Here is a 23,935-nt window from a genome sequence, read left to right as displayed (position 1 = left end):
TTCAAAACACTGAGGCTCAGTGTATCTTCTGTGTGTTTCTGCTCATCAGTGTAGTATTCAGATGCTCAGGTGTATCTCTTGAGCTCAGGTGTTTAGTCATGCTAGCTAGATGATGAATAAATCAACCAACTGGCTTCCTCAGCCGGGTAGCGTGACTGTTTATACAGTGCTAAGTACTGAACTTGTGTCCCAGTCTGTCTGGTAAAACAAACTGGGAAAGGCTGTCTGAGGGTCAGTTCCTTTATTGCTCCAGAAACCTAATGAGGAATCTGGAGGTGTATTGTGCAGAAAAGTAAAGAAACCCTCGGACCCTAACCCTAAACAACCAAACCCAAATGTATATCGGATCTGAAAGCCACCAAAATGAATGTTATGTGGTAACCTTTTTTCTGTGCTATGTTGAAATCTTGCTGAATTCGTGAACATCTGGCAAAAGGAGAGGCTGAAAATCTCCAATATATTGGTCATCAGACTAATCAGATTAGTGCATCTGCTGGAAAATGGCATTTGCAGTATGTCTGTTCTCTTTGGGCCCAATCTGTTACACTTCTGGATGTGAAAATCTTGCTCTGGTTCTTGCTGGCCAAGCTTGCTTCTGCTTTTCAGTGATCCTATCGGCTTCTCAAAGGCCCAAAGAAGTCTGCAATTTCAGAGATGGGGGCTGTGGTACCAGCTGGAGGACCTGAAGGAGTGCAAGACAGTGCTGTCTTCCTTTGTTCTCCTGATCGCAATGAAAAGCGATCAGAAGGTCCTTTTTTCTCTACAGCTCAGAAGTAGTACAGGTCAAAAAATGTATTTGCAAAATGGAGGCCCTAATGCTTATGAAGAACTATGGATGAACTGTTAACCTGACTTAAATATTATGCTTGTTAACAAAACAGGATTAGTCAACCACCAATTAGACCTTAAATCTAGGTCTTCTGAGTTTTAGGCTGCTGCTTATTCTTTTGCATCACACCGCTTTTCTAACAGCTTCTTTTATAGAAATCTGTGCTTGGTGTGTGGAGTAAAGAATGGGGCTGAGGTTACTAACATGCCTAGAAAACACCTTTATGAACAATTAGCTTGATACAAACATTTTCAATGAGTTTCCTCTCCAAATCAAGTTTTAAGGCAAACTGTTTCCTTCCTTCCTGAATTATGCTAACCAGGCCAGTGAGGAACAAAGCTATTTTTATTTATATTTTTTTCATGGAACAGACATCAGGATATGTTAAATGTACCTTTTCCATTTATGGGGTGCTTAAGAACTCTTCTTGCAGGTTTAAAACAAAGTTCACAATAAATCCCAACTTTGAGTAAAAATGAAGTGCTGTGATAGCTTTTGCAAAGCAAGCTGTATTTCTCTGTCTTGGTTCTGGTGGCCCGTTTTTGCTGTTGTGAAATGGTCATGTAACTGTAATTGTCTTCATTTGGGAAATCGAGATGCTGATATGAATCTGGGGTGCAGTTAGCTGTTAGCTGGGGCTTTCAGGTTTCTCATCTTCCATGAGATTAAATATGGAAAAAGAAAGTGGTCTTAGACTTAAATAAATAAATAAATAAAATCTGAGCACAACCTGTGGCAAGATGGTCATTTGACCCTTAGTGTCAATCAGTAATGTGCCACCTTGCAAATGTGCCAGGGAGCAGGGGAAGTAGTACTTAGTAGATGTAAATCTCCATGGCGCCTCCCATAGTGTGAACATCTGTGTGACTTGGCAGATGTAGAAGATTGGATCTTGGTGAACTAGTATATTTTGAGATTTTTGGTTAATTGATTCTTCTATTTTTTCCAGCAGACTTATTTCTGGCAGGTGGATGGTTGCTGCTGCTATCTATCAAGTACTGCAGTCTGAAATGTTTAAACTCCTGTGGAGGAGTGGCTGAAAGTGTCAGGGAGATGGTTCTAAATACAGGGCGATAGGAAGAGAATGGCCAGACATGGAGAAACAGATGTGCGCTGATGCGACAGTGGAGTCAGTGTCAGCAAAGGACAAGCAATATGCGGGTTAATGTCAGAATATTGTAGATCCTTTGGTGACTAGTAAATTCCCCGTCTTGGTGCATGCTTGGCATCCCAGCTTGAGGAGCAAGTTGTGTCCAAATAAAGAGGTCTACCAAACCCAGATGCAGATGAAATCACTCGTACAATTGGTTTCTTGACCACTAGGGATGTTTAAAGTCAGTCTGGTCTGAGAACCAAAATGCTCTTGAAGTCAGCAGTAGTGAAACATGTGGACTGGCTGTGTTGAGTAGCTCTAGGAAGAGGATGCAAGCGAAGGAGAACCTCTCCTAAGCGTGCATTACAGTAACTAGCATGAGTGTTGCTCTTACAAGATTTTCATGGGATCCAGAAGAAAGTGTCACACTTCAACTGCAGAAACCTCACTGTTGGGTCATATCCAGGCCATTGTCAATTTTTAGCACTAAAGGAGATCACCTGAGGCAATAAGACTTCATCTGACTTGCCTTGAGAAGAAGGGATATTGATGAGGAGGAAGCTTCCTCCAAAAGCTGGTGGAGGTGGGGAGGACATTTTTTTTTTTTGATGTCCCTTCTTTCTTCATTCTTCCATAAAGTTGCTAAGGAGTAGTTTTCTAGTGTTCATGGAAAAGATACTGGATGTGTTAGTCATAAAGAGCTGAGATAGGCAAATTGTATGGTCTTTTTTCTCCTGCCCTGGGAGCGGGATGTTATATGCAGAGACATAGTCAGACCACTCTTAGGAACACTTGTAAGCAGTGCATGCACCACTTTGCCTCCTTCAGAGACAGTCTCTCCAGATGGCTGTAAAGGGAGTTTATTTGGGGTGGTGGTTCCTCTTTTCTTTACTCTTTCTCCCTCCTTTCAAGCCTTCTGCTGTGCAGTTTCAGTTCATCAGGCAGCCACTAAAAGTTTCTATGATGAGCAATTAATGGCTCATTCTAATTACTTATTTGCCTTCAGTATCAGTTTGGGCTTTTCAATTCTCCTTTGCAATTGGATTGCGATTGAAAACCATGCAAAAATTAATTTAATCGGTCTTTCAGACACTTCTACATTGCATCCTGCATAATTCTAGTTATCTTTTTGAACATATCAGAGTGTGTGTGTATATATATACACACATACATACTTAATATTAGTTATTTACTTTGCAGTGAACACAGCAAGGAGTTTTGGTGTTTGACAGCCTTAAAAGGTCAGCAAATACCTTCACTACTGTTTATTCTGGAATGTGCAAGAAATCTCATTTACCAAAGAATGCAGAATAACACATTATATACTGTGAAGGAAAACTGAAAATGTTTTTGAGACTGAAGACCCTGGCATAGCTGACACAGTTTGTATTAGTTCTTTTAGAGGAACAGAATAACCAGAGTACTTTTGCACATTGCTAAACCATTATCGAACATGAGAGAGAATTAGCAAAAGTTTGTTAAACAAACTTGCTCTTTAGAAGTGGGCAAAAATATTTTTCTCAAGGAGTGGTGTAGATCTAAAACTACTCCTCTTCCGCAGCAGTGGAAAAGCAAGGATGCTGCTTAATGTGGTGGTCTTGAAGTAATGTAAGGTATCAAGATATGGGCATGTGATAAGCATTACCCATATTACCTGTCGATCTAGGAAATGCTCTAGGGCATGCAACTAGTAAAAAACTGATGACAGGGCCTTGTGCTGCCCTGTGCCTTCCCAGGAGCTATGTTACAGAGGAGCCTGCAGCTTGAGTGCACGTAAGGATTGAATTGGACAGGCTTTGAAAGACAAGCTCCCAGAAAATGCTTCCTTTAACATCTGAAGCCTTAAGCCCGTGCATTAAGGTTCAATAAAGAATTTTAGCATGTCTTTTAGGAGTATGCACGAATAGTATTAAACCAACATGTGAAACTCCTGTTGATGCTACTTAGAATAAATGCTTGCCTGTTTTAGACACTTGTATACTGTACTATAGAAATGCACGTGTGCACAGATGTGTGCTGTAATCTTACTTCTGAAAACAAAATGACTCACCGTGTTGTCACACTGGAGATACTGTTCTTGCTAATGAGACTGTTTAGGGTTTGATACTGCATTTGTTTATGCAGGTGACAGGCTTTATACACTTGCAGATTCCCACCATGTTCACAGCCTTCCAGGAGCAGTAGTTTTTGCATGGCACCATGCAAACAAGCTGGGCCTTGGAAATTTATTCCAGGGGAAGCGATAGCAATCCCTTTTTGCCGACTGTTCTGATATGAAGGAAATCTAAACTTCTGTTTCAAGAAGTTCTACTCTTCTACCCTCTACTTTCAAAAGGATTGATAGCTGAAGGTTTCCTTGTTATTGAATATGCATGGTTTTTGTGAGCTGCAGATATCAGATTGATATCCCTCCCCCCTTTCCATTATCAGACAAAAATTAGGAGATGTTTTACAGCATCTGCCAGTCCTAATGTGGCTAGCCTCATGGCAGTACTGATTCTGACTGGCTCATAGTGGGCAGTCAGGACACTTTTGTAACATCTTGACTCTATGTGGCGTTTGACGTCTCAAGCGCTTGAGGTGTCTGCTGTAAGTCTCGTCTTATGATTGAGAATGGAGAAATTATGCTAGAAGAGCAACTAAAAGTCTAACACAAGATAAAAGCTTTACAGTGCTAGTACCTGTATTGGGCAGGGATAGTCTCTTGCTACATTCTATGTGCATAGTTTAGACTATCTACAGGTAGAATGGAAGCGAGGAATTATTTGGATTTTCAGTTTTGCTAGGTAAGTTTCTTCTCTTTTTGTGATTTGTTGCTGCAACAATAAATTCTTCAAATTAGTGTGTCAGCTATCTCTCCTCAAAGTGCAAAATGCATTACCCTAATGCTGTTGGGTTTGACAGAAGATTCAGCCAAGAAACATCTTGCCCATGAGAACAGGGAATTTTCATGAGTCCTTGCTTGGCAACCAAATTTCATGTGTGGTTTTTTGGAGGCGTGTGTTTGTGTCTAGGAATAGACAAGAAAAGTCTAGCAAAATCAGATGGGTTTAGCAATATGGCAAAAGAGAGAGAGTCCAGCAGTACCTAAGGATATAATGAAGATTTTCAGTGGAAGATCCAGATGGCTCTCACAGCACTGTTCCTTCAGCATTGTAGAGCTGCTTAAAAGCATAGTGATGTGCATGTAAGCATAATCAGAATGATCTGTCGGGCCAGGGACAATGCGCATTGCTCTGAAGTAAAGAATAGCTTAGCAGATGCATAGGGTTGCAATCCTCATTTATTTCCCCCTTCCCCCTCCTCCCTCTCCCCTTGCAGTTATGAAGTGCATAGCTTTACACTGTTGGCTCTAAATCGTGGTCATTTACCAACAGCTCTAACATAATGTGCTGAAGTGATCCTGCTGACTTCTGCAGGCTTGTCTGTGTGTTCCTTATTTTAAGTACAAATGCAGTATTTGCTGATATGAGGGCTTGGTCTTGTTTTAAAGGGCAAAGCTGTGCAAAGCTTTTTTTTCATTACAAGAAATCACGTGGTGCAGGGAATTTGTTGCAGACCTAAAGTTCAGACCGTGTTGATAAGTAAAGTTTAATTAAATTTGGGTTTGGAAACTGTGCTTTGGACACTGCAAAACAAACCTAACGTAGATCAAAGTCATAGAAAATGTTTTCCAGAACTAGTTTACAAGTTCTGTTCTGCAACACAAACCCAGCTGTGGGAGTCCTGTCTGTCCTCGTAAAACACATCATCCTATGATTGCTGCCTTTCATGCAGCGCTTAGTTAATGTTTTCTGTTTCAGTCTTATTTCATCATCTCTTATATATTGTGTGCAGTGTAGTAGTAAATAGGTTTAATTTCTTTTGTGTATTGGAAAAAGTTTAGTGTATATGACTTTTACGTTTGTGTAATACATCTCGTTAGATAAACTTGGGGTCACATCCAGATCTGATGTGATTCTTCTGCTTTCAACAGCACTATCCCTGTTCCCCTGAAGAGGGACTTTCGCCCTAGCCAATACTGAGGTTTGTTACTGCAAATCTGGCAGTGACTAAAAAAGATAATAGGTTCTTCTAAAATGTTTACTTCACCTGGATTTATTTTTGATAGCAGATGAGGTATTATTCAGAGGGAGGCAGGGATGTAGGAATTGCTCCTGGTTCATCTTATTATTCCATGTCTAGCAGCTGTTTTAATGGGTGCTGTCTGGCTAATATCATTTGGTGGTATGAAGAACCCCACAGTGTTTCCTAAATGTGCCTATGCTTTAACACTCAGGGGGAAAAAAAAATCGTGTAGATTATCTGAATGAGGGAAGAATATGATGATTCACATTGTGTTTCCTTACATGGTAGCAGTTATGAATTTAGGGAACCACTTGTTGCTTCATTTCAAATTCAGTAAAAAGTGTTCAGTCAACTGCTCGAATGCCATGATAATAGGTGTGACAGACGGGTAGACCTATCAAATTAAATTAAAACTAACAAATTAATTTCAGTTACTAAGGTTGTGTCATGTGTCACTTGATAATCATATAGTTAAACATTGCATAGATGTAAGGCGCCACTGAACTAGCATGTTAAACTACCATCTACATATCATTTTAAACTTCTAATATCTTACAGCAGAATCCTGATATGTTTTCCACTAGCCAGTTCTCCAAGTTTTTATATGGGCCTCAGGGAAGTTGTCTGTGTGTTACTTGCTCAGATTCTGGTCTTTAGAGTTATCAGTTTAGGCTAGGCATTTTTTTTTTTCCTTTTTCCTTTTTCCTTTTTCCTTCTTCTCTCTTGTAGTGATAAATAGCAAACTCAAACATTGACTCCAGTTATAAAGGGGACACAATATTTAACGGTATCTCAGTGTGGCTTCCTCCTCCTGTTGGTCCCCCAGTGCTCTTCTATTTCTGCAGGATTGTAACCAGCTCTACTAGCACTTTTCACTAGCAGTGAAAACTGCTGAACTCATCACAAGTTGAAAAAAAGGAAAGGTTGTTATTGCTAAGAGAAAGAGGTTGTTTTTTTTAGAAACAGAGCAATGAGTACTAGTTGGAACAAAAGCACTAAGCTCTTCCTACCTGTCTTTTTTCCGCCATCATTTCATATAGGTGGACTTGCAGCTCTCTGGATAATCGTACCCAGAAACAGAGCTGGGGGTGGGGAATAGCTGGATCTGTAATTTTTCATAAACTTCAGTCCTGTAAGATGTTTGGAGAGAGAGAGAGAGGAAGAAATGCAGCTTTCTGAAGTGGATGAAGTGTGTAGCACTGGGTAGTGTGATATGTGCTAATTTGTTGCATCAAAGTGAGAAACAGCCTTGGGAATATCTTGTATTGTGGTATGTGCTAATTTGTTACATCAGCAAGAAACAGCCTTGGGAACATCTGTGGGAACATCCTACAGCCTGTGGTGGGGGGCATGTACCCTGCCTGAGAAAACTGAGTTGAGCTAGCGAAGCGGCAATGTTAGTTTAGATAGCCTAATATGGCGCACAGTGCAGAGGAAGACTCCAGCCTTCATCCCCACGACCACCAGAGGGCTGAAGAAGACCCCCTAGCAACAGCCGGCGCAACCGCAGAAGTTACAGGAGGTGCCCCGTATACCCGGAACTGGAATCGCATATAAGGAGACTGTGAGGGGGGGTTGTGCGCGCCGTTGGTGGAGCAGGAGACTCCCCCCCGGCCGCCCAGCGCTGTTTTGCTTACTTGTGACTTGCTCAGTTATTCTATTAAATTGGGATTTATGCAACCCGGCCCGAGTGGTTGACAATTTGTCACGTTTACCTATAACAGTAGCGTTATCAAGGGACGTTGCTGTGAGGTTGTTTCCTAGTGTTTGGATTTTGGAGTCTGTATTTCAGGTGCTGGAAAGTAAACTCATGGATGAAAATGGTAGCAAAGGATTTGTTCAGAGCCAGAAAAGTATAGAAAACCAGCAGCAGATGAAGGTTCTCAGAAGTATATTACACATTATACAAGGTATTCAGAGTGTCCAGGGGATGGTATGAGGTATTTTCTGAAGACTTTAGTAACTTTGGGAAGTGTAAGCACCTAATTTAGGCGCCTAAGTTAGTCAAAGATGGACAATGTGAATATACTCGTAAAGGATGAATTCTTGCTTGGTCTGTCCTTCAGCTAAAGGGATTATGGAGCAGGAAGAAGAAAGAATTGTCCTTTTAGAGTCTTATTGACGTTATCTAGGCTTTGAATCCACACGTGCAGGAAGGGCTGAAATGAAATTGCCTGTTTGCTGCCTCATGGAGGGAGAGAAGCAGGTAGTGAGGGGTCTCTTGTCTTCATTTTCAAGCCAAAGGGTTCGAGGCAGTACATTGCAGGCAGCAGTTTGTTGCTGGTGTAAGTCAGTGTTTCATTACCTTTGCAGCACTTGTGGAGCAAGGAGGAAGCAGGAGGGGAAATGATCCTTGGCAGAAGTTTGACTAATGATTTCTCCCCGTTTCTTCTGTTTTTAATGTGGGTAAGTTTCCTTTCCCATGCCTCGCTCGAAGCATTGTCGAATTCATAATTCGTACATGAAATGAATCCTGCAAACCAGGCAGTACTTAAATGAACAGGGTAGAATTTGAAAAATCTGGAAAAAAAAAAATCTTAAATGTTAAATGTTTCCCCCAATAGACTGGAATCACCATAATGACTGAGCAGATTTTAATAAACCTTTCCAAAATGTCTTTTGGTTCTTACTTAGCATGAAAAAGTACTGGACTACATAATCTGAGGAAATGAAAATGAGTAAAGGGAGATGGCAGGATAAGAAAGGCTGTCTTAGTGTTAGCTCCCTGTAGTGAACAGTGTTGTGATACAACACCAGAATGGATCACAAATCTCATTGACAGTACGCCAATGAGAAGAAAGAAAATGCCTATGAAGAATGAGTGAGTTTGTGTGCATTTTTTATTTATTGTAGAAATATCCTCTCACATTAGCATATTTTCATAAAGAAAATACAGCATCAACAATAAACTCTTTAAAAATAATGAATACTTCTTATTCCAAGCTTTGCCTTAGTAATGCCCTACTAAGTAAATGTATGCCTTTTAGTTAAGGTCTGAAAACAATTTCCTACAATTCAGAAGACAAACTGAGGCTTTTTGGTAATTCATGATGAGTATTTTTTGTTGTTGTTTTGAAGATTATCAAGGAACTAACTAAATAATCTTTTGAAGGCTGTAGATGAGAAAGCTTTCTTGAGTAACTTGAAATCCATAGCCTTTAGCGTTATGACTCTCTTTAAGCGTAGCCTTGATTACCTTTAATTTTTCAGTTTGTCTAAATGTTACCTTTGGTTCCTGTTAACTATCAAAATTATTGTGGGAGTGAAAACTTTCATGGAAGATCAATGAGATGAGAAAGAGATTTTAGAACTGGACAAAATTAACATGAAATTCCCTTTCTGTTTTAAAAAGTTTAAGTTAAGAGAGCAGATGCTTTGTCTTGGAGAGACTGGAGAGTAAAACGGTGCAAGTGCCTGGGGACTGTGGTCACCCTGCCAAGGTTTTTGGTGAAAAGCAAAAATGTTTGTCAGAGAGGGTTTTTATGTTTCAGATTTCATCAGAGTGATATGTGCTCCTTCAGGAAAAGAGATGGATGTGGGCTATATTCTCCCCCATCCCCTTCCTTCCATGTATTATAGATCCTTTTGTGCAAAACTCCAGGTATGATATGCACTTCTGTCTGGAAAATTCTATATCCATGTTTCAAAAAGATAGGTCAAATGCAAGAGCATATGCAATGTAATAAAGTATAGATTATATTCTAGCTCTACAAATGAACTGTATGTTCAAATATACGGGCTGTCTGGGATTTAACAAGAGATGTAAAGTAGAATTAATCCAAGAGTGTTGCCACCTGTTGCCAGGCTATCGCTCTACTGATGGCACGAAGTGACGCCGCCTCTGTGCAGGAAGTTAATTTTATGAGCGTCTATGAGACAGCCTTTCTGTATGCCAGGCTATATGTAATGCTTCTAGGAGAAAACTATACATGAGTGAGCACTCAAGCTGTTCTAACGTGAAATATGATTGCGTTTCTGGAGACTAATCTGTTGCTTATTTCCTTTTGACTTTGCTTTGGTGACAGCCAAGGGCCGGCAGTGTTTGCTTGCTAAAGAGATAATGGTAGACTGATAAAAGAAGACAACTCTGCTCCCTGAGTGATGTGCAGATGTTAGTCACTGATGTCTTAAAAGTCACAATTACTGTGGGTGTAATTTTGGCCATGCTGTTTGGAGCTTGTTCCTCACAAGTAAAGGAACTGCATTAAATATTTCACTGTTTTTCAGGAAAATGGAATTAGATTGGGAAGTGTGTTGTTGTTAATGCTTTGGAGAGAGAGAAATGCAGGATTTTACTGCCCTTGGATTACGTTCTGCTGGGCTACAGTTAGTTCTGTCATTACTTTAGATGAGATGAAAGTCAATGTGAAGACTCCCATGGACTCCTGTTTCTGAGCAGTGGTCCTGTGAATAGGAATATGAAGAAAGCCAAGTGATCAAGACTTACCAAGCAGCACAGAGTAAAAGGAAAGGCAAACAAAAATTTACAGTAGACACAAAGCTTCATATAAAACTCCATATAGCTGTAAAATATGTTTTTAAATGTATTAGAGACTTTTCTCTTTAAGGTTAGTTTTTCTTATTTTGTCAGATAGGCAAAAGCAACAGATTTTCCTTGGCTATCTTTTGCTAGCTGGTCATTGTCAGTGTAACCAGTATCTGAGATCCCTGCACTGTGACCTGGCGTTCATCAGAGCAACGGACATGTTGTTGAAATAAGCCTAAAAGCTTGAGGGTAAATTAGCAGAACTTCCTGTAATCATTGAACTTTTCTTCACATCAGATGTTCTGGTCCTTATGTATTTCGAATAATAAGAGTATAGTATGCTTTTTCAGTAATCCCTTTTGCTACATATGTACAAAAAGAGAAATCCATACACATGCTCATCTCATGTAATTACATATATATACGCGTACACACACACACACAGAAGGAGAGAAATCCAAAGTAGAATCAAGAAAATACTGAACTAGATGAATTGTAGGGCTTGTTTTCTTGCCAAACAGTAGTGTTCTTTGAAGCATGAATAAGAATTAATGCTACCAAGATCAACAATTAACCCCTGGACAATTGGAGTGATGGAGGTTAGAAGGTGACATGGGTGGTTCCAAAGTGCTGCTTCCAGACTGTTCAACACCATTTTGGTTTTTGAGGAAAAGTGGAACGTTAGAAGGAGAGGAAAAAACCTATCTTACTGTTCAGAGCTGGTAGTACAGAATTGCCTTTTGATTTTATTTTCATGGGAACGTATGTTTCATACTTGATAGTGAACTTTTTCCCTAAACCTTTGTTTCCCAGGATAATTAGAAGTTTGAAAAATCAATGCGAAGGAAACAGCTATGTGGGGTTGGAATAAAACCTTGACACACTAGGCCACAATTCATCCTTTAGAACATTAAACAGGGGATCGCACCAGAAAAGAATGGTCAGTAAAGCGTGGGGAGAAAGGACAGGAATTTGGAAAATGCTTAAGTTGCTTTCATTTCATTTTGGGCACGGGGGAAAAATCTGAATGAGAAGTTGATGGTAGAGGTTTTGATCTTGTTGTCATTGAAATCGATAGAAATATTGCCGTTGTTTCTAGAGGAAACGGATGTAGCCTCACTATTTAAGATTCAGTGCTTCTCCATTGGTATAGACTAATTCACTGACACTTAGAAAAGGTTAGGTTAGGGTTAGGTTAGGTTAGGGTTTGTTCCTTGGGAACGGATTTGTTCGGTATGACTTTTGAGACAGAATCACAGAATAGCTGAGGTTAGAAGGGACCTCTGGAGATTGTCCAGTCCCCCCCCGCCGTGCTCAGAGCAGGGTCACCTAGAGCAGGCTGCCAAAGACCATGCGCACTTGCATTTTGATTATCTCCAAGAATGGAGACTCCACAACCTTTCTGAGCAAGCTCTTCCACCAGCTGCCCTCACAGTAAATTCTTTTTTGTTATGCTTGAGTGGAGTTTCCTGTGTTTCAGTTTGTGCCCATTGCCTCTTATCCTGTCACTGGGCTCCACTGAGAGTCTGGCCCTGTCGTTTTTACTGCCTCCCATCAGGTATTTGTACACATTAATACACTTGTTGCCCTTCCCCCCCACCCCTGAGCCTTCTCTTCTCCAGGCTGAACAGTCCCAGTTCTCTCAGCCCCTCCTCATATGAGAGATGCTCTAGTCGCTTAATCATCTTTGCTGGACTCACTCCAGTATGTCCATGTCTCTCTTGTACCAGGGCACCCAGACCTAGACCCAGCACTCCAGGTGTGGTCTCCCCACTGCTGAGTAGAGGGGAAGGATCACCTCCCTGGACCTGCTGGCAATGATCTTCCTAGTGCAGCCCAGGAGGCTGTTGGCCGCCTTTGCTGTGAGGGCACATTGCTGGGCCATGGTCAACTTGTTGATGCTCAGGTCCTTCTCTGCAGAGCTGCTTTCCAGTCTGTTGGCCCCCAGCCTGTTTTGATACATGGGATTGTTGCTGCCCAAATACAGGACTTGGCATTTCCCTTTGTTGAACTTCATGAGGTTCCTCTCTGCACATTTCTCCAGCCTGTTGTGATCCCTCTAAGTGGCAGCCCAACCCTTTGGAGTATCAACCACTCCTACCAGTTCATGATGCCCTTTCATCAGGTATCGGGGTGGTTCAAGTGCCCCATGTGTACCAGGGCCTGCAAACATGAAGCTTCCTCCAGTTGTCTGAAGAAGGCCTCATCTACTCCTTCCTGATCTGGCAGTCTGTAGCAGACATCCACCCACAAAGACTTTTTGCAGACTCTGCAACTTGTACCTCAAATTTGTTTAGGAAATGCAAATTCATGCTGGTTGCCTTCCTTTTCATAGAATAAATATGACGTGACATCCACACACAGGCTGTCGCTGTTCTTCTGATGTAATCTGAGGGATGAAATAAAAGATAATTGCTTAAAATTTTGGGTAAACTTTAGGAAGTGACACGATCTCAGTTGGTATGTGAGAAGGTGAGAGAAGAGGAGGAAGGTGCTGACTAGTTCAGTAGTTGAAATGGTTAAGTAATTTTCTAAAAACCCAGTAGGTACATGAAAATGAGAGAGTTTTCGATTTATTTGAATCTCCGAGGAATATAATGTGAAAGCCTCTTCAGGTTCTACTGCCTGGCCAGAGACTGCAGTGAGTTTAATAAAAGACACAGCTAAATTTACCAGGATAAGTTGCTGCTTCATGCATGAAATAGATGCTCTAGTCTTGTGCTGGTGATTTGGTGATGTCTTACCTTTAAAACTGTGGGACCAGCATGCAAAATTTTTAGTGGATTATTCACTTGATTGCTTTTTGGTACCCTCTGGACTCTTATATGATTGATAAATATCATTTAAGAAACCCTCAAAAATAAGATATGAGAGATTTAAAGAGTTGTGCTTTTCACAACAATAATACTTCCTTTTTCCCCAGGAGATGCTTAAGAAGCTAGTCTAACAGCAGTTTATGCTGCAAAAGATGTTTGTAGCTCACTGTAATCCGGTTCCATGTGAAATTCCTGGTGTTATTCTTTTAAGCTCTCATGGGGCTTGACTTAAATGATGAGCCTGTCGTCCCTCTCTTTGTGTGCGGTGCTTTGTTACCCACTGCAGTGTCTGGGCTAATCTCTTGACAGGCCTTTGCTTGAAAGCCCAGGCGGGGAGAGAGAAGTCGCTGTATTTTTTTCAGGGCTAGATCAACTAAGGGATGCCCCGTTCCAGTGCCTAAGGGAGTCTTCAGCGCCAGCCTCTGTACCTAGGCTTCCCCTTTAACTTATGGTGAGAATAAAGCGTTTGGGAGTGGGATTAGTAAATGCTAGGAAACTGAGCGGAGAAGCCAACAGGAGGCCGAGGGGAGAAGTACATCAGAGGCATCACCTCTTAAAGGTAATTGGTCAGCTGTGGTATGGATGTTAACTCTCCCCTGGAGAGAAAATGCCTAATGACACAGAGATGAGGGATTTCTGTTGGTACAGAAGAGACTTGGGTTTGAGTCGGGCGCTGTGGAGATTTGAAAATACTTGTGCTGTTTCCGAAGTGGGTATCTTAAATGCAGCGTTATGTGAACATATACAGCCGGTTCCTGCTGAAAATCTTATCTTGGTAATCTTGAGTAGATGGAATGAACTGTCAGTGTCCATTAGATCCTGGAGACAAGCAGTGCGTATTTGAGAGTCTTGCCAGAGTAAAGAGCAGCTCAGCTGGTGAATAGCTCAGCTGCATCAGGCTTTGCAGGAGCAGGGTGAGGGGTGTTTTATGTGCCTACTGGTGGAAACGCCAGTGTCTACAGGACTTTGGGAATCCGCAGAGTTAGGCCACATATAGTAAAGACTTTGACAGTCTCACTAGCACCTAAATGCTGGACATAAGTGACTACTTGCTCTTTCAGATTCTTAGTGGTTTTGGTTCTGACCCTATAGGGATCAGGTGATCCTACAATTTTGCTTTGTTCAGAGGTTATTGCATAATCCACACTTATACATAGGCTCTCATGCAGTTTCAGAATGGCAGAAAGTTCAGCAGTGTCTTAGCTAACTAAAGCAAAGACTCAGTGTAGAAAAGGAGAATCTAATTCCTAATAGGAAGTGTTCTTTAGTTCTTTAGAGCTTTAGTTTTGCCCCATTTAAGCGACAAGCATGTTAGAAATGTATATGTGCGTAGGTTTTTATTGAAGTATTGTTTTTTCTTTATTTACGTGTGTTCTGTATAGCGTCTTCAAAATGCAGTTTGTCCGTATCTAAATAGCAGGTGGAATCTGAGAGCAGATCATCTGCTCACTTGGGCCTTCCCATGCTGCTGTACTTTAGCAAGCGAGGCTGTTCTTGGCATTTGTAAGCTAAGCATGGTCAGTCTGGGTTATTGCTTGGATGTATAACCTCTGCAGAGGACACAGGTGTTCTAGGAAGTGATGGAAGAAAACATCATCTTTCCTTTGAGTCAGTCATAAATCCTGTTAGAGTAAAGTCTGAAAGATTAAGCTAAGATTCTTTCGACTTGTTATTTAAAGTCCCAAAGACCAAGAGCAGTAAAATTTTTCCAAGGCTCTCTGCTAACATAGCTGATGCATTTTGCTTCGCATGCATTTCTCCTGTTATTTTGGCTGAAAATATTACCGTTCACTTCTTGTCAGGAACTGTTGCATAATACTGTTGTGTGCTTCTGAACAAATACAGCCTTTTACGCCGATCTGCTTCAAGTCCTGAAGCAGACTCACTTTCTCTTCTCTCATAGTAGTAACTATTTATTCTCTTTATCAAAACCGTCTTTTGTCTTATATGATCTCTTTGCCCCTTTTTGTTCAATCCCGGTTCCCTGCCAGCCTTCAGTATTTTCTTTTTGGAAGTTCAAATAGATCTAATTATAAGCAAAAATACCTGCTGAGAGTGGAGATAGTCTGAGACTGTGTCTGGAAGAGATCATTCCCTTTGTGGGAAAAACTCTTCTTTGTCCTGTTGTTGGAAATGCTGTTTCCTCTCTGACTATATGTCTTCAAAAAAAATCTGTGTTAAAGCATTTCAAAATATCTGAGCTGGATTTCTGCTTATCCTGGCTGGTGAAGTCAATATGTACCTGGTGACTATGCAATTCTCCCTACTCTGATTACCTGAGAACCACCCACTGCAGTGCCCTGCAAACCAGAGAATATTCTGCCGGGTAAAAAATGATTATGATTATTCTTTACGCATCTCCCTTTTTTTCAATGTCATCTTGTATTTATCAGAATGAACAGCATTTGGACTCTCATAGTTACATCTGGCTTGACTGTCTGATGAACAAGCGTAGTTATGAAAGAGACGGTTTCTTTAAGGGGCTGTTGGCATCCCAGTCTTCACCACTGGAAAAAGTTGTAAAAAAATGAGTGAATGTTGATGGTGCAGTAAACATGGGTGTGTGTTAAAAGACTAAGCTTAAGCTCAGTGTAGTCATAAAACAATGATTTCAAATTATTGACTTTTGGAATGTGAAGTCATGAAACTTCAGTTGTGGAAAAATCTTTTTTTATTGAAGAAATGCATCTTAGGTCACAAATAGTTTCCTTTGTCTTTCTCAACAGCCAGACCTCTGTGGGTTCTTCGCCAGCTCTCCGAAATGATCCTAATTTGGCGATGTTAGTACTGGATTGTACTGTCTGGTCATAGTGGGGGGAAAAAAAGTTGGCCAAAATCAAGATCCAGTTTCTGCTGTTCCCTCTGCTATAGCCTTCCTGCATTGCCTGTAGATGTTCTGCATTACCTGTCAGGCTGCTCAAGGCACAAACTCTTTCAGGACCGCTCAACATTGGCTTTGTTGTCAATGGTAGAATATGTTCTACTGCCTGCTTTTGTAAATAAGTTTCTCTTCTGTCTCCATGGTGTACTCCTGACTTCCTTTACAATGTGAGTAATAATAATAATAAAAGGTTCTATTATTTATTTACAATTATGTATAGTAGTGAACATTTTGCTGAATCTAGTCATAGGTTTTAAGCCTATGGCCATTTACAGTACATTAGGGTTGCTAATGGAAGAGACACTAAGATTTGTTACTATGCTTTAGATAGGATCCTGTGATCACTCCAGCAAAGTCTAGTTAGAGGATAATCAAACTAGCACTCTTCTGCAGGAAGTGTTGGATGCAACAGATCTAACAGATGACAGGTTGGGCTTAATTTTTCTTTGAAGACATGAAAGATGCAGTGCATTTCAGGGCTGGTAAAAGTGCTGCTTCTCTGGAAGTTTTAGCAAAGTTAAAATGGTTCTACAGGCCAAGCAGGTAGAAAAGTTTAAAAAAAAAAAAAAAAAAGCCTCTGGCCAAGAACAGAATGTGCATCCAAAATGTTACTTTTTCAAATGTAAGTAATTCTTATAATTCCAACTTCTAAAAAGCTAAAAGTGCTGTCAGACAGCATGGAATGAGAGAGCATCTCAAAACATAGGGGATAAAACCTTGGAATAGAAAACAGTGAAGGACTAATGGCTTGATCTTTTGTTGCCTGCTGTACCAGAGAAAGGAGTGTTGACTGGGGCCATGTGTTGCATCATATGAAGTGCTGTATTGCCAAAAAGTACAGGCCTGCTTCCAGCCTCTGACTCTGGCAATTCAGACAACTTGAGTATTACACTTGTACTTGGTGATCTCAGTTGAATCCTGAAAAAATTCTTTCCCTTAGATACTTGCAGAAGCTTTATGCTTGCATCCAAAGGCAGCATTTAGTTTTGATGCATACTTTAAGATATATTGCACTTTATGTCGAATGCGTACTTTGTACTATATGATTTGCTTTAGTGTTTCCTGGTTGAATAGACAAGGGAATGGCAAAAATGTGGTGGAGAAAGAAAGTACTTTGGATGTGTTGTTGTCAGAAATGGCGCATTCAGCAAAGTCACGTGAGAAGAAAGCAGCCCTAAAACTTTTCCCTAGGGAGCTAGAAGACGAAGCTCAGAATAATTGTGCCTTACCTGGTCTGGTCTGTGCTTTCACCCGGCCTGAGGGAAAGTTATCACAGCTTTGTCTTTCCCTGGTTGTTACTAGATCATTGCTGAAAGCAACAGCAGAGATACAGAAAGCGATATTACTCAGCTGACTGTATCGAGATGTCTCAATATTTGGAAGCCATGATATGTCATGCTGATGAATGGTTCCATTCTCCCATTGCTACAGCGGACAGGGAGAAGAGTTCCAGAATACGTCAGGGTAGTTCATTATCTTCAGAGAATGTACTGGCCTGAAAAGACTATGAATGTGGAAAACATATATATGTGTGTGTATATATACATATTTTGTTGTTGTTTAATTTTATCTTATATGGTGTGAGCAGCCATTTACTTAGGGACAGTGCACTGAAAAATAGCAACAGCATCACTTGAAGTAGTAGCTGAAGCAAACAGGAAAATGATGATATTCAGCCAAAAGTTTTGCTCACATTGTGTATTGTGGAAGGTTTTCTTTTGTGTTGAAATGCAAGGGAGTTATCACTGTAGTCTCTAGGTCATTTTACTAGTGACTGTGACTCGTGGATTCCAAATAAATTCAAATTGATGAGCTTCTCAATATTAATGAAGTACTTGCTAGAGTGGGATGAAGCTATGCGTTTTTTTGTTTGCTTTTTGCATATTCAAATTCTATTTGTTATTCCTCTAAGGGTAGGAAAATGAATTGAAATGAGTGTTTAACTTCTTTCTTAAGCATCGGGGTGAGAAAATGAGAAATAAAAGACAGGAAAATGTTGTAGCTCAAACCCTCAAATGACAAAACGAGGCAATGTTAAACTTTTTGGGGCTTTGAATTACATGATCAGAACAATGCCACATTTGAGCATTTGCAGCCCTGGTTTAGGTGTAAGTACCTGTGAGGGATAGATTTCTGGCTGCAAATTGCCCCAGTCAGCATTCTTATCCTTCGGATTCACAGAGTGCCTGAACCCTGTGGAATCTCTGCTCCTATTATGTGGAAGATACGCTGATGGTGATGGGCGGCAGCTAATGCTGAGGATGTACAGAGAAAGTGAGTGTGAGTTTTGAGAATTAGGTACCTGCTTCCCACTGACAAGCAGAGCCTAGGAGAGACCTTTTCCAATTTCCCTGTAACCAGGCAATCTTGTTGGTAGTGCTGCAGGCTAAGGCCTGTGGCAGGGCTGCAAGTGAATCGTGTTTTCCATGGAGCTGGTTGGGAGCTTTACCCACAAGCTTGTTCTTCCTCTTCTGCGATCTTGTTTTGCGTTTGTCAGAAGGCAGCAGGCATGGATGAGCTTCTTCCTGTGTGAACGCTGTTGATGTGCACGACAAAATTTAGCCCTAGTTCATTTGCAGAGCATATGTGATCTTGGCTTCCTTACAATCACTGATGATTTATTCCTGAACACGGATCGCTAGGCCCTGGATCCTTACAGTAGAAGGTCCATGCCTCCCACGTTCTTTGTTACTGACAGAAAAGAGCTTATTAGCATTCTTGAGATTAATGTTTCCTGATCATTCTCAGGAACAGAGCAGAGAACTGCATCACCCTGCTTGGTATGAGAGGAAAGGAAAGGTTAAATGTGAGATGCCAGTTACAAGCTGCCTATTATACTCAAATATTGTACTAGTTGTGAATTTTCGTTGTAAAGAGAAGTGAACTATCTGGAGGAATCAAGTAGCCTGGAAAATGGGCCTCTTCTGATTCAGTGATATCAGGGTGGAATCGTAAAAACACAGAGTAGTTTAGTCTTGGTGGAACCTTTGGAGGTTTCTAGTCCAACCTCCTGCTGAAAGCAGGACCAGCTTAGCCCAGGGTGCTCAAGGCCTCGTGCAGTTGCGCTCCGAGTATCTCCAAGGGTGGAGATTGCATGCCTCTCTGGGTAACCTGGCCAAGCATTTGATCACCCTCACTGTGAATCTTGTTTCCTAATAGCTAATCAGAATTTCCCTTGATGCACCTTGTGCTCGGAACCTTTTATTCTTTCCCTGTGCATCTGAGAAGAGTCTGACTCCATCTTCTCCATAACCACCTGTTAGGTAGTCATAGACAGCAGTAAGACCCCATTCGCCTTCTCTTCTGCAGACTGAACAACCCCGCTTCCTTCATATGCCATGTGTTCCAGCCCCCGACAATTCTGGTGGCCCTCCCCTGGATTCACTCCAGTTTGTCAATGTCTGTCTTGTATTGGAAGTCCAAAACAAAGTAGGACCAAATCCATTAGTGTGGATGAAGTCGCATTGTCTCTACACCTGCTTAGGCTGACACGCAGTTTAGAGGAAGCATTGGTTCTTCTTAATCTAGAAAGAAAAAAAATCAGAGCTCTTGCAAAGAAAGCACCCCAATGCATTTGACTGATTAATGAGTTAAGTAAGGCAATAGATTTGATGGGATATTTCTTTTTCTTTCTTTCTTTCTTTCTTTTTTTTCATTTTCTTAGAGAAACCGAAACAAAATCCTTTTCCAGATCTGAGATTTCCTAGGCAAGCAATGTCAGCAGGAATCATAAAAGCCTGAGAAGAGCAGGAGAATAAAGAAAAAGTGCAAGATCTAGTTGATCCTCAGTATTCCTTACACACAATGCAATGACTAGTTAAAATGATGAGAAGACTTATAGTCAAGCTTTAAGGAAATTGTAGTGTGATCAAGAAGAGGGGAGAAAACTGGGAAGCACTGGGAGCAGTGATGGTGATGTTTGTTTAGACAGAAGACATTAATAGCAGGTATTCTGAAAGTAAATAGCAGTTGCAGAATGCCAGTGCTTTAATAATCTACTCCTTGAAATTCCTACTGTGTCTGGTTTGAGTTATGCTAAACGTGCAGGACCTAGAAACACATCCTGTGCTGAGGTGTAGAAAGATCAGTGTTGTCTTCAGAAGTCAAATTCTCCTGCTGAGTACCCTCAGTCCATGTGGATTAGTCAGGGAAAGGCGTTCAATCAGAGTAACTCAATAATTGCTGCAATGCCAGATGCTGACTGACACAGCCTGATACTGAGCTTTAGTGATGTTCTGAATGTCATGTCAGAAGGAATAGATCGCAAGGAAAGTGTCTGGGAATATGTTGCAGTGCAAATAGTCGTAGTGTTTGTAGTATTTTTGGAATCTTTTCTCTTGCCTAGGGAGTATCTTGATGAGATCAAGTAAGACTTGACTATGTTTAACATTTCGGAGAAAGAAGGCAATAATGATATTTTTCTTAAGGTCAGTTCTCATCTCAGAACCATTTCTTCATTTCTCCTTTTTCCAGTAAGAGGTGGCTCTGATTGCAGGAGATCATTTAATCCAATTTAGTAATAGCCAGAAAAGAGAGGCTTTTTGGTTACTTATTAATACATCTTTCTTGCTGTTTTCATTTTTTCCCTATTCTTCATGAAAGAGTTTTAAAAATGTAAAGACATTGTAGTGAGGAGGGAAGAAAATGATGAGCCATTATGTATCCAGAGCTAGATACAGCATTGAGGTAACTCTTCTGTCATTGCAGTGAATAGTATACCTCCCTTAACCTCAGGCTAAGCACAGACCGCTACGGAGCTGCTTTTTTTTTTTGGGGGGGGGGGGGGGAATTCCATGTACCTAACATGGACTTGCTTGAATATGAATATGACTGCAGGCATACCTCAGAGATATTGTGGGTTTGGTTCCAGACCACCGCCATAAAGCGAATATCGCAATAAGGCAAGTCACATGAATTTTTTGGTTTTCCAGTGCATGTAAAAGTTATGTTTACACTATACTGTAGTCTATTAAGTGTGCAATAGCATTATGTCTTAAAAAAAAAAGTGTGACACAGAGACACGAAGTGAGCATATGCTGTTGGAAGAATGGTTCCAATAGACTTGCTTGACACAGGGTTGCTGCAAACATTCAGTTCGTGTTTAAAAAAAAAAAAAAATCTGCAAAGCACAATAAAACGAGGTACGCCTGTATTGAGTGATATGTTTCAGGACTGGAACTGATTTATTGAATTTCTAATGCTTTTTTAACCACTTCATTCTTTTGCCATGGCACCTGGTATTCATGGCTGGCTCCAAACTCTTGCTCGTCTACCTCATCTGTAGAAGCCTATGCAAAAAGGTATTTGTACATGTAGACCAATTCAGTCATCTCTTGGCTGTTCTGCGAATGCTTAATGACACGTCCAAACGTATAGTTTGGAGGGTGTCCCAACAGTGCTGTAGCTTTTAACGCTCTCTCCTTAATGAGCTGACAGCCTGCAAAGGGCCACGTGTGTATTTTATAGTCTGATGCACAACGAAGGCCTGATAGCAAATGCAAGCTGATCGATGCTGCAGAAGGACTTTAAAAATAAGGTGAATTAAATTGTGAACAGAGTTTTCTGATTTTGAACATTCTGCTTTGGGGTTCAAAGGTAAGGAAATTAAGCTCCAAACCCTACTTCATGGGTAATTTTAGTTATAAGCGAACAGCTCCCTTGGGATCTTTTTAGCCTGACTTGAAAATCTAGCTTGATGGTTCCTGATAAATGGTCTGTCTCCTGGCCTTTTCTGAGGCTTTATGAAGAAATGTAAGCTGCATATGAAGTTGCAAGAAGAGTAAGCTGTATTTCACTTTTACAGGGATTTTTATCAGCTGCTATTTTTATTCGTCTTGTAATTTAACACCATTAACTTTCAGTATTGTGCCTTAAAGGTTTAAAACTAAAGCTCACTAGAAGACAGCAGGCTTTCCAGCATCTCCTAGGAATGATAAAGGAAAACTTTAGACAAGGCAAGAAGCATCTCTGTTGGGTTAAAATAGAACATCCAACATTTTACAGATAATGGGATAGGTGGGTTGCTAGAAACCTCTCTCAACTGAGGGGACATCTGAGCAGGAAAGTACTGTCTCTGTGAAAGCTGTTTTGTGCTATACAGCACAGAAACACAGCTTACCTTCTCCCAGGTGGTCTGCAGGCAGCCAAAATCTGCAGTTACCTAGAGGAGAAGGTACTGGCAAGATAGAACTGTTTTCTGATTCAGCAGGGCCCCCGTCCTTGTCCTGTGGAGCTTCTGATGGTTACTGCAGCAGAAGACTGACTAGGAGGGCTGTGCAATGCCGCTGGTGTGAGCTGGCTCGGCGACTGAGCCCTCCGGGGTGCAGTGGCAGCCGGGCTGGCAGGAGGGCTTAGAGCTCTGCACGTATGGATGTAGCTCAGCCTTCCTAGGTATCCTGACGGGAAGTTATCTGTTCCCTTCAAAACAGGGGAAGGCATGATGCAGACATTGTAGTAGGGTAAAACAGCAGGACCCATCTCTTAGTTAGAACTGCCTCTATGTTACTCTGCCTTTGGTTTACACCTGGAAGTGTGTGTAGCACAGGTGGCTACCTGAACTTTCATGCCCTTGCTGTCAGGATGGTCCTTACTCTCATTTTGGACCATGTTAGGTCAAAGGAAAGGAGACTTGGTCAATGTGAATGTAAGGCATTTACCTCCTTTTCTTTAAGTTCCTCATTCTGCCTTCTGATCCTCGCTAGTAAGGCTGGCCTGGGGACTGGAAGAGCAGGTCTCCCACCTGGCACCTGCGTATGCTCCCTGCGGTCGCTGGTTCTTGCTGTACCAGTTCTGCGGACTGTCAGCAGGAACAACTGGTGTAATATCTACAAATTCCAACAGAGAAGACTCCACTACCACCAAAGTACTGACCTCGCAGGTGAGTGTGAAGTACTTGATTCCTCGCTGGCACTGGCTCTTAGTGACCGGTTGCCTTTTGGGACCTTGACTATAAAACTGCAAAGAGCAACTGAGGAGGAATACTACTCCTTGCCTGGATTCGACCAGTGTCTGTCACCTGAAAATCAGGTGTTTGTACTGTAAGTGCCCATGCAGAAAGTGCTGCTGTTTTGTTTGGGGCGCTTTAGTACAATACTGAACCCTCTGTTACCTCTGGTGAAAAACTTGACCTTTGTTGGAATTAATTTTTCTTAGTTCAGCTCTAAGCCCCTGCTGCATGCCGTTTCACTCTGCCTCTGGATAGCTCTTGCCATGTGTCTATGGGTTTCTGAACAAGAGGAATGAAAGGAGCGTGAAGCAGGTGATGAGATTAAATTGACTACCGAACAGGACTGGAACCAAAAATGTTAAACTCTTGCTCTGCCTCCAGTTGCCCTTTTACCAAATAAGAAAAACTGTCTTTAGATAAATGGTGGGCACATGAAAAGAGAATGACATGTGAAAGAGAACAGAGGGAACCTCTGCAGAATTCACAATGAAGGTGTGAGTACAGCAAGTAAAAGCCAGTGGAAAAGTAGCAATTGAACAAAGATTGCCCCTGGAGGAAGTCTCAAATATTTGTCCTTCTGTCTCTTTTTAGAAAAAAGATTCAAATGCCTTTAGGAGTAAAAACACATTGTGGATAGTGTTTGCTTAATATGTGAGTCATGCCTGGAAAAATTCCACAGCAAAACAAATTTATTCACGATCAGCTTGCTTGAATATAATAAACTTGTCCACAAAAATTTGATGCAAAGTCATCATATTGTATCAAGCAACATACTGAAAAACATTTCATCTTGGGATTTGTCTTGCTAGCTCTAGT

Source organism: Apteryx mantelli, unplaced genomic scaffold, assembly GCF_036417845.1.
Source record: "Apteryx mantelli isolate bAptMan1 unplaced genomic scaffold, bAptMan1.hap1 HAP1_SCAFFOLD_73, whole genome shotgun sequence".
Classification (NCBI taxonomy): Eukaryota; Metazoa; Chordata; class Aves; order Apterygiformes; family Apterygidae; genus Apteryx; species Apteryx mantelli.
This window is presented reverse-complemented; position numbering follows the sequence as displayed.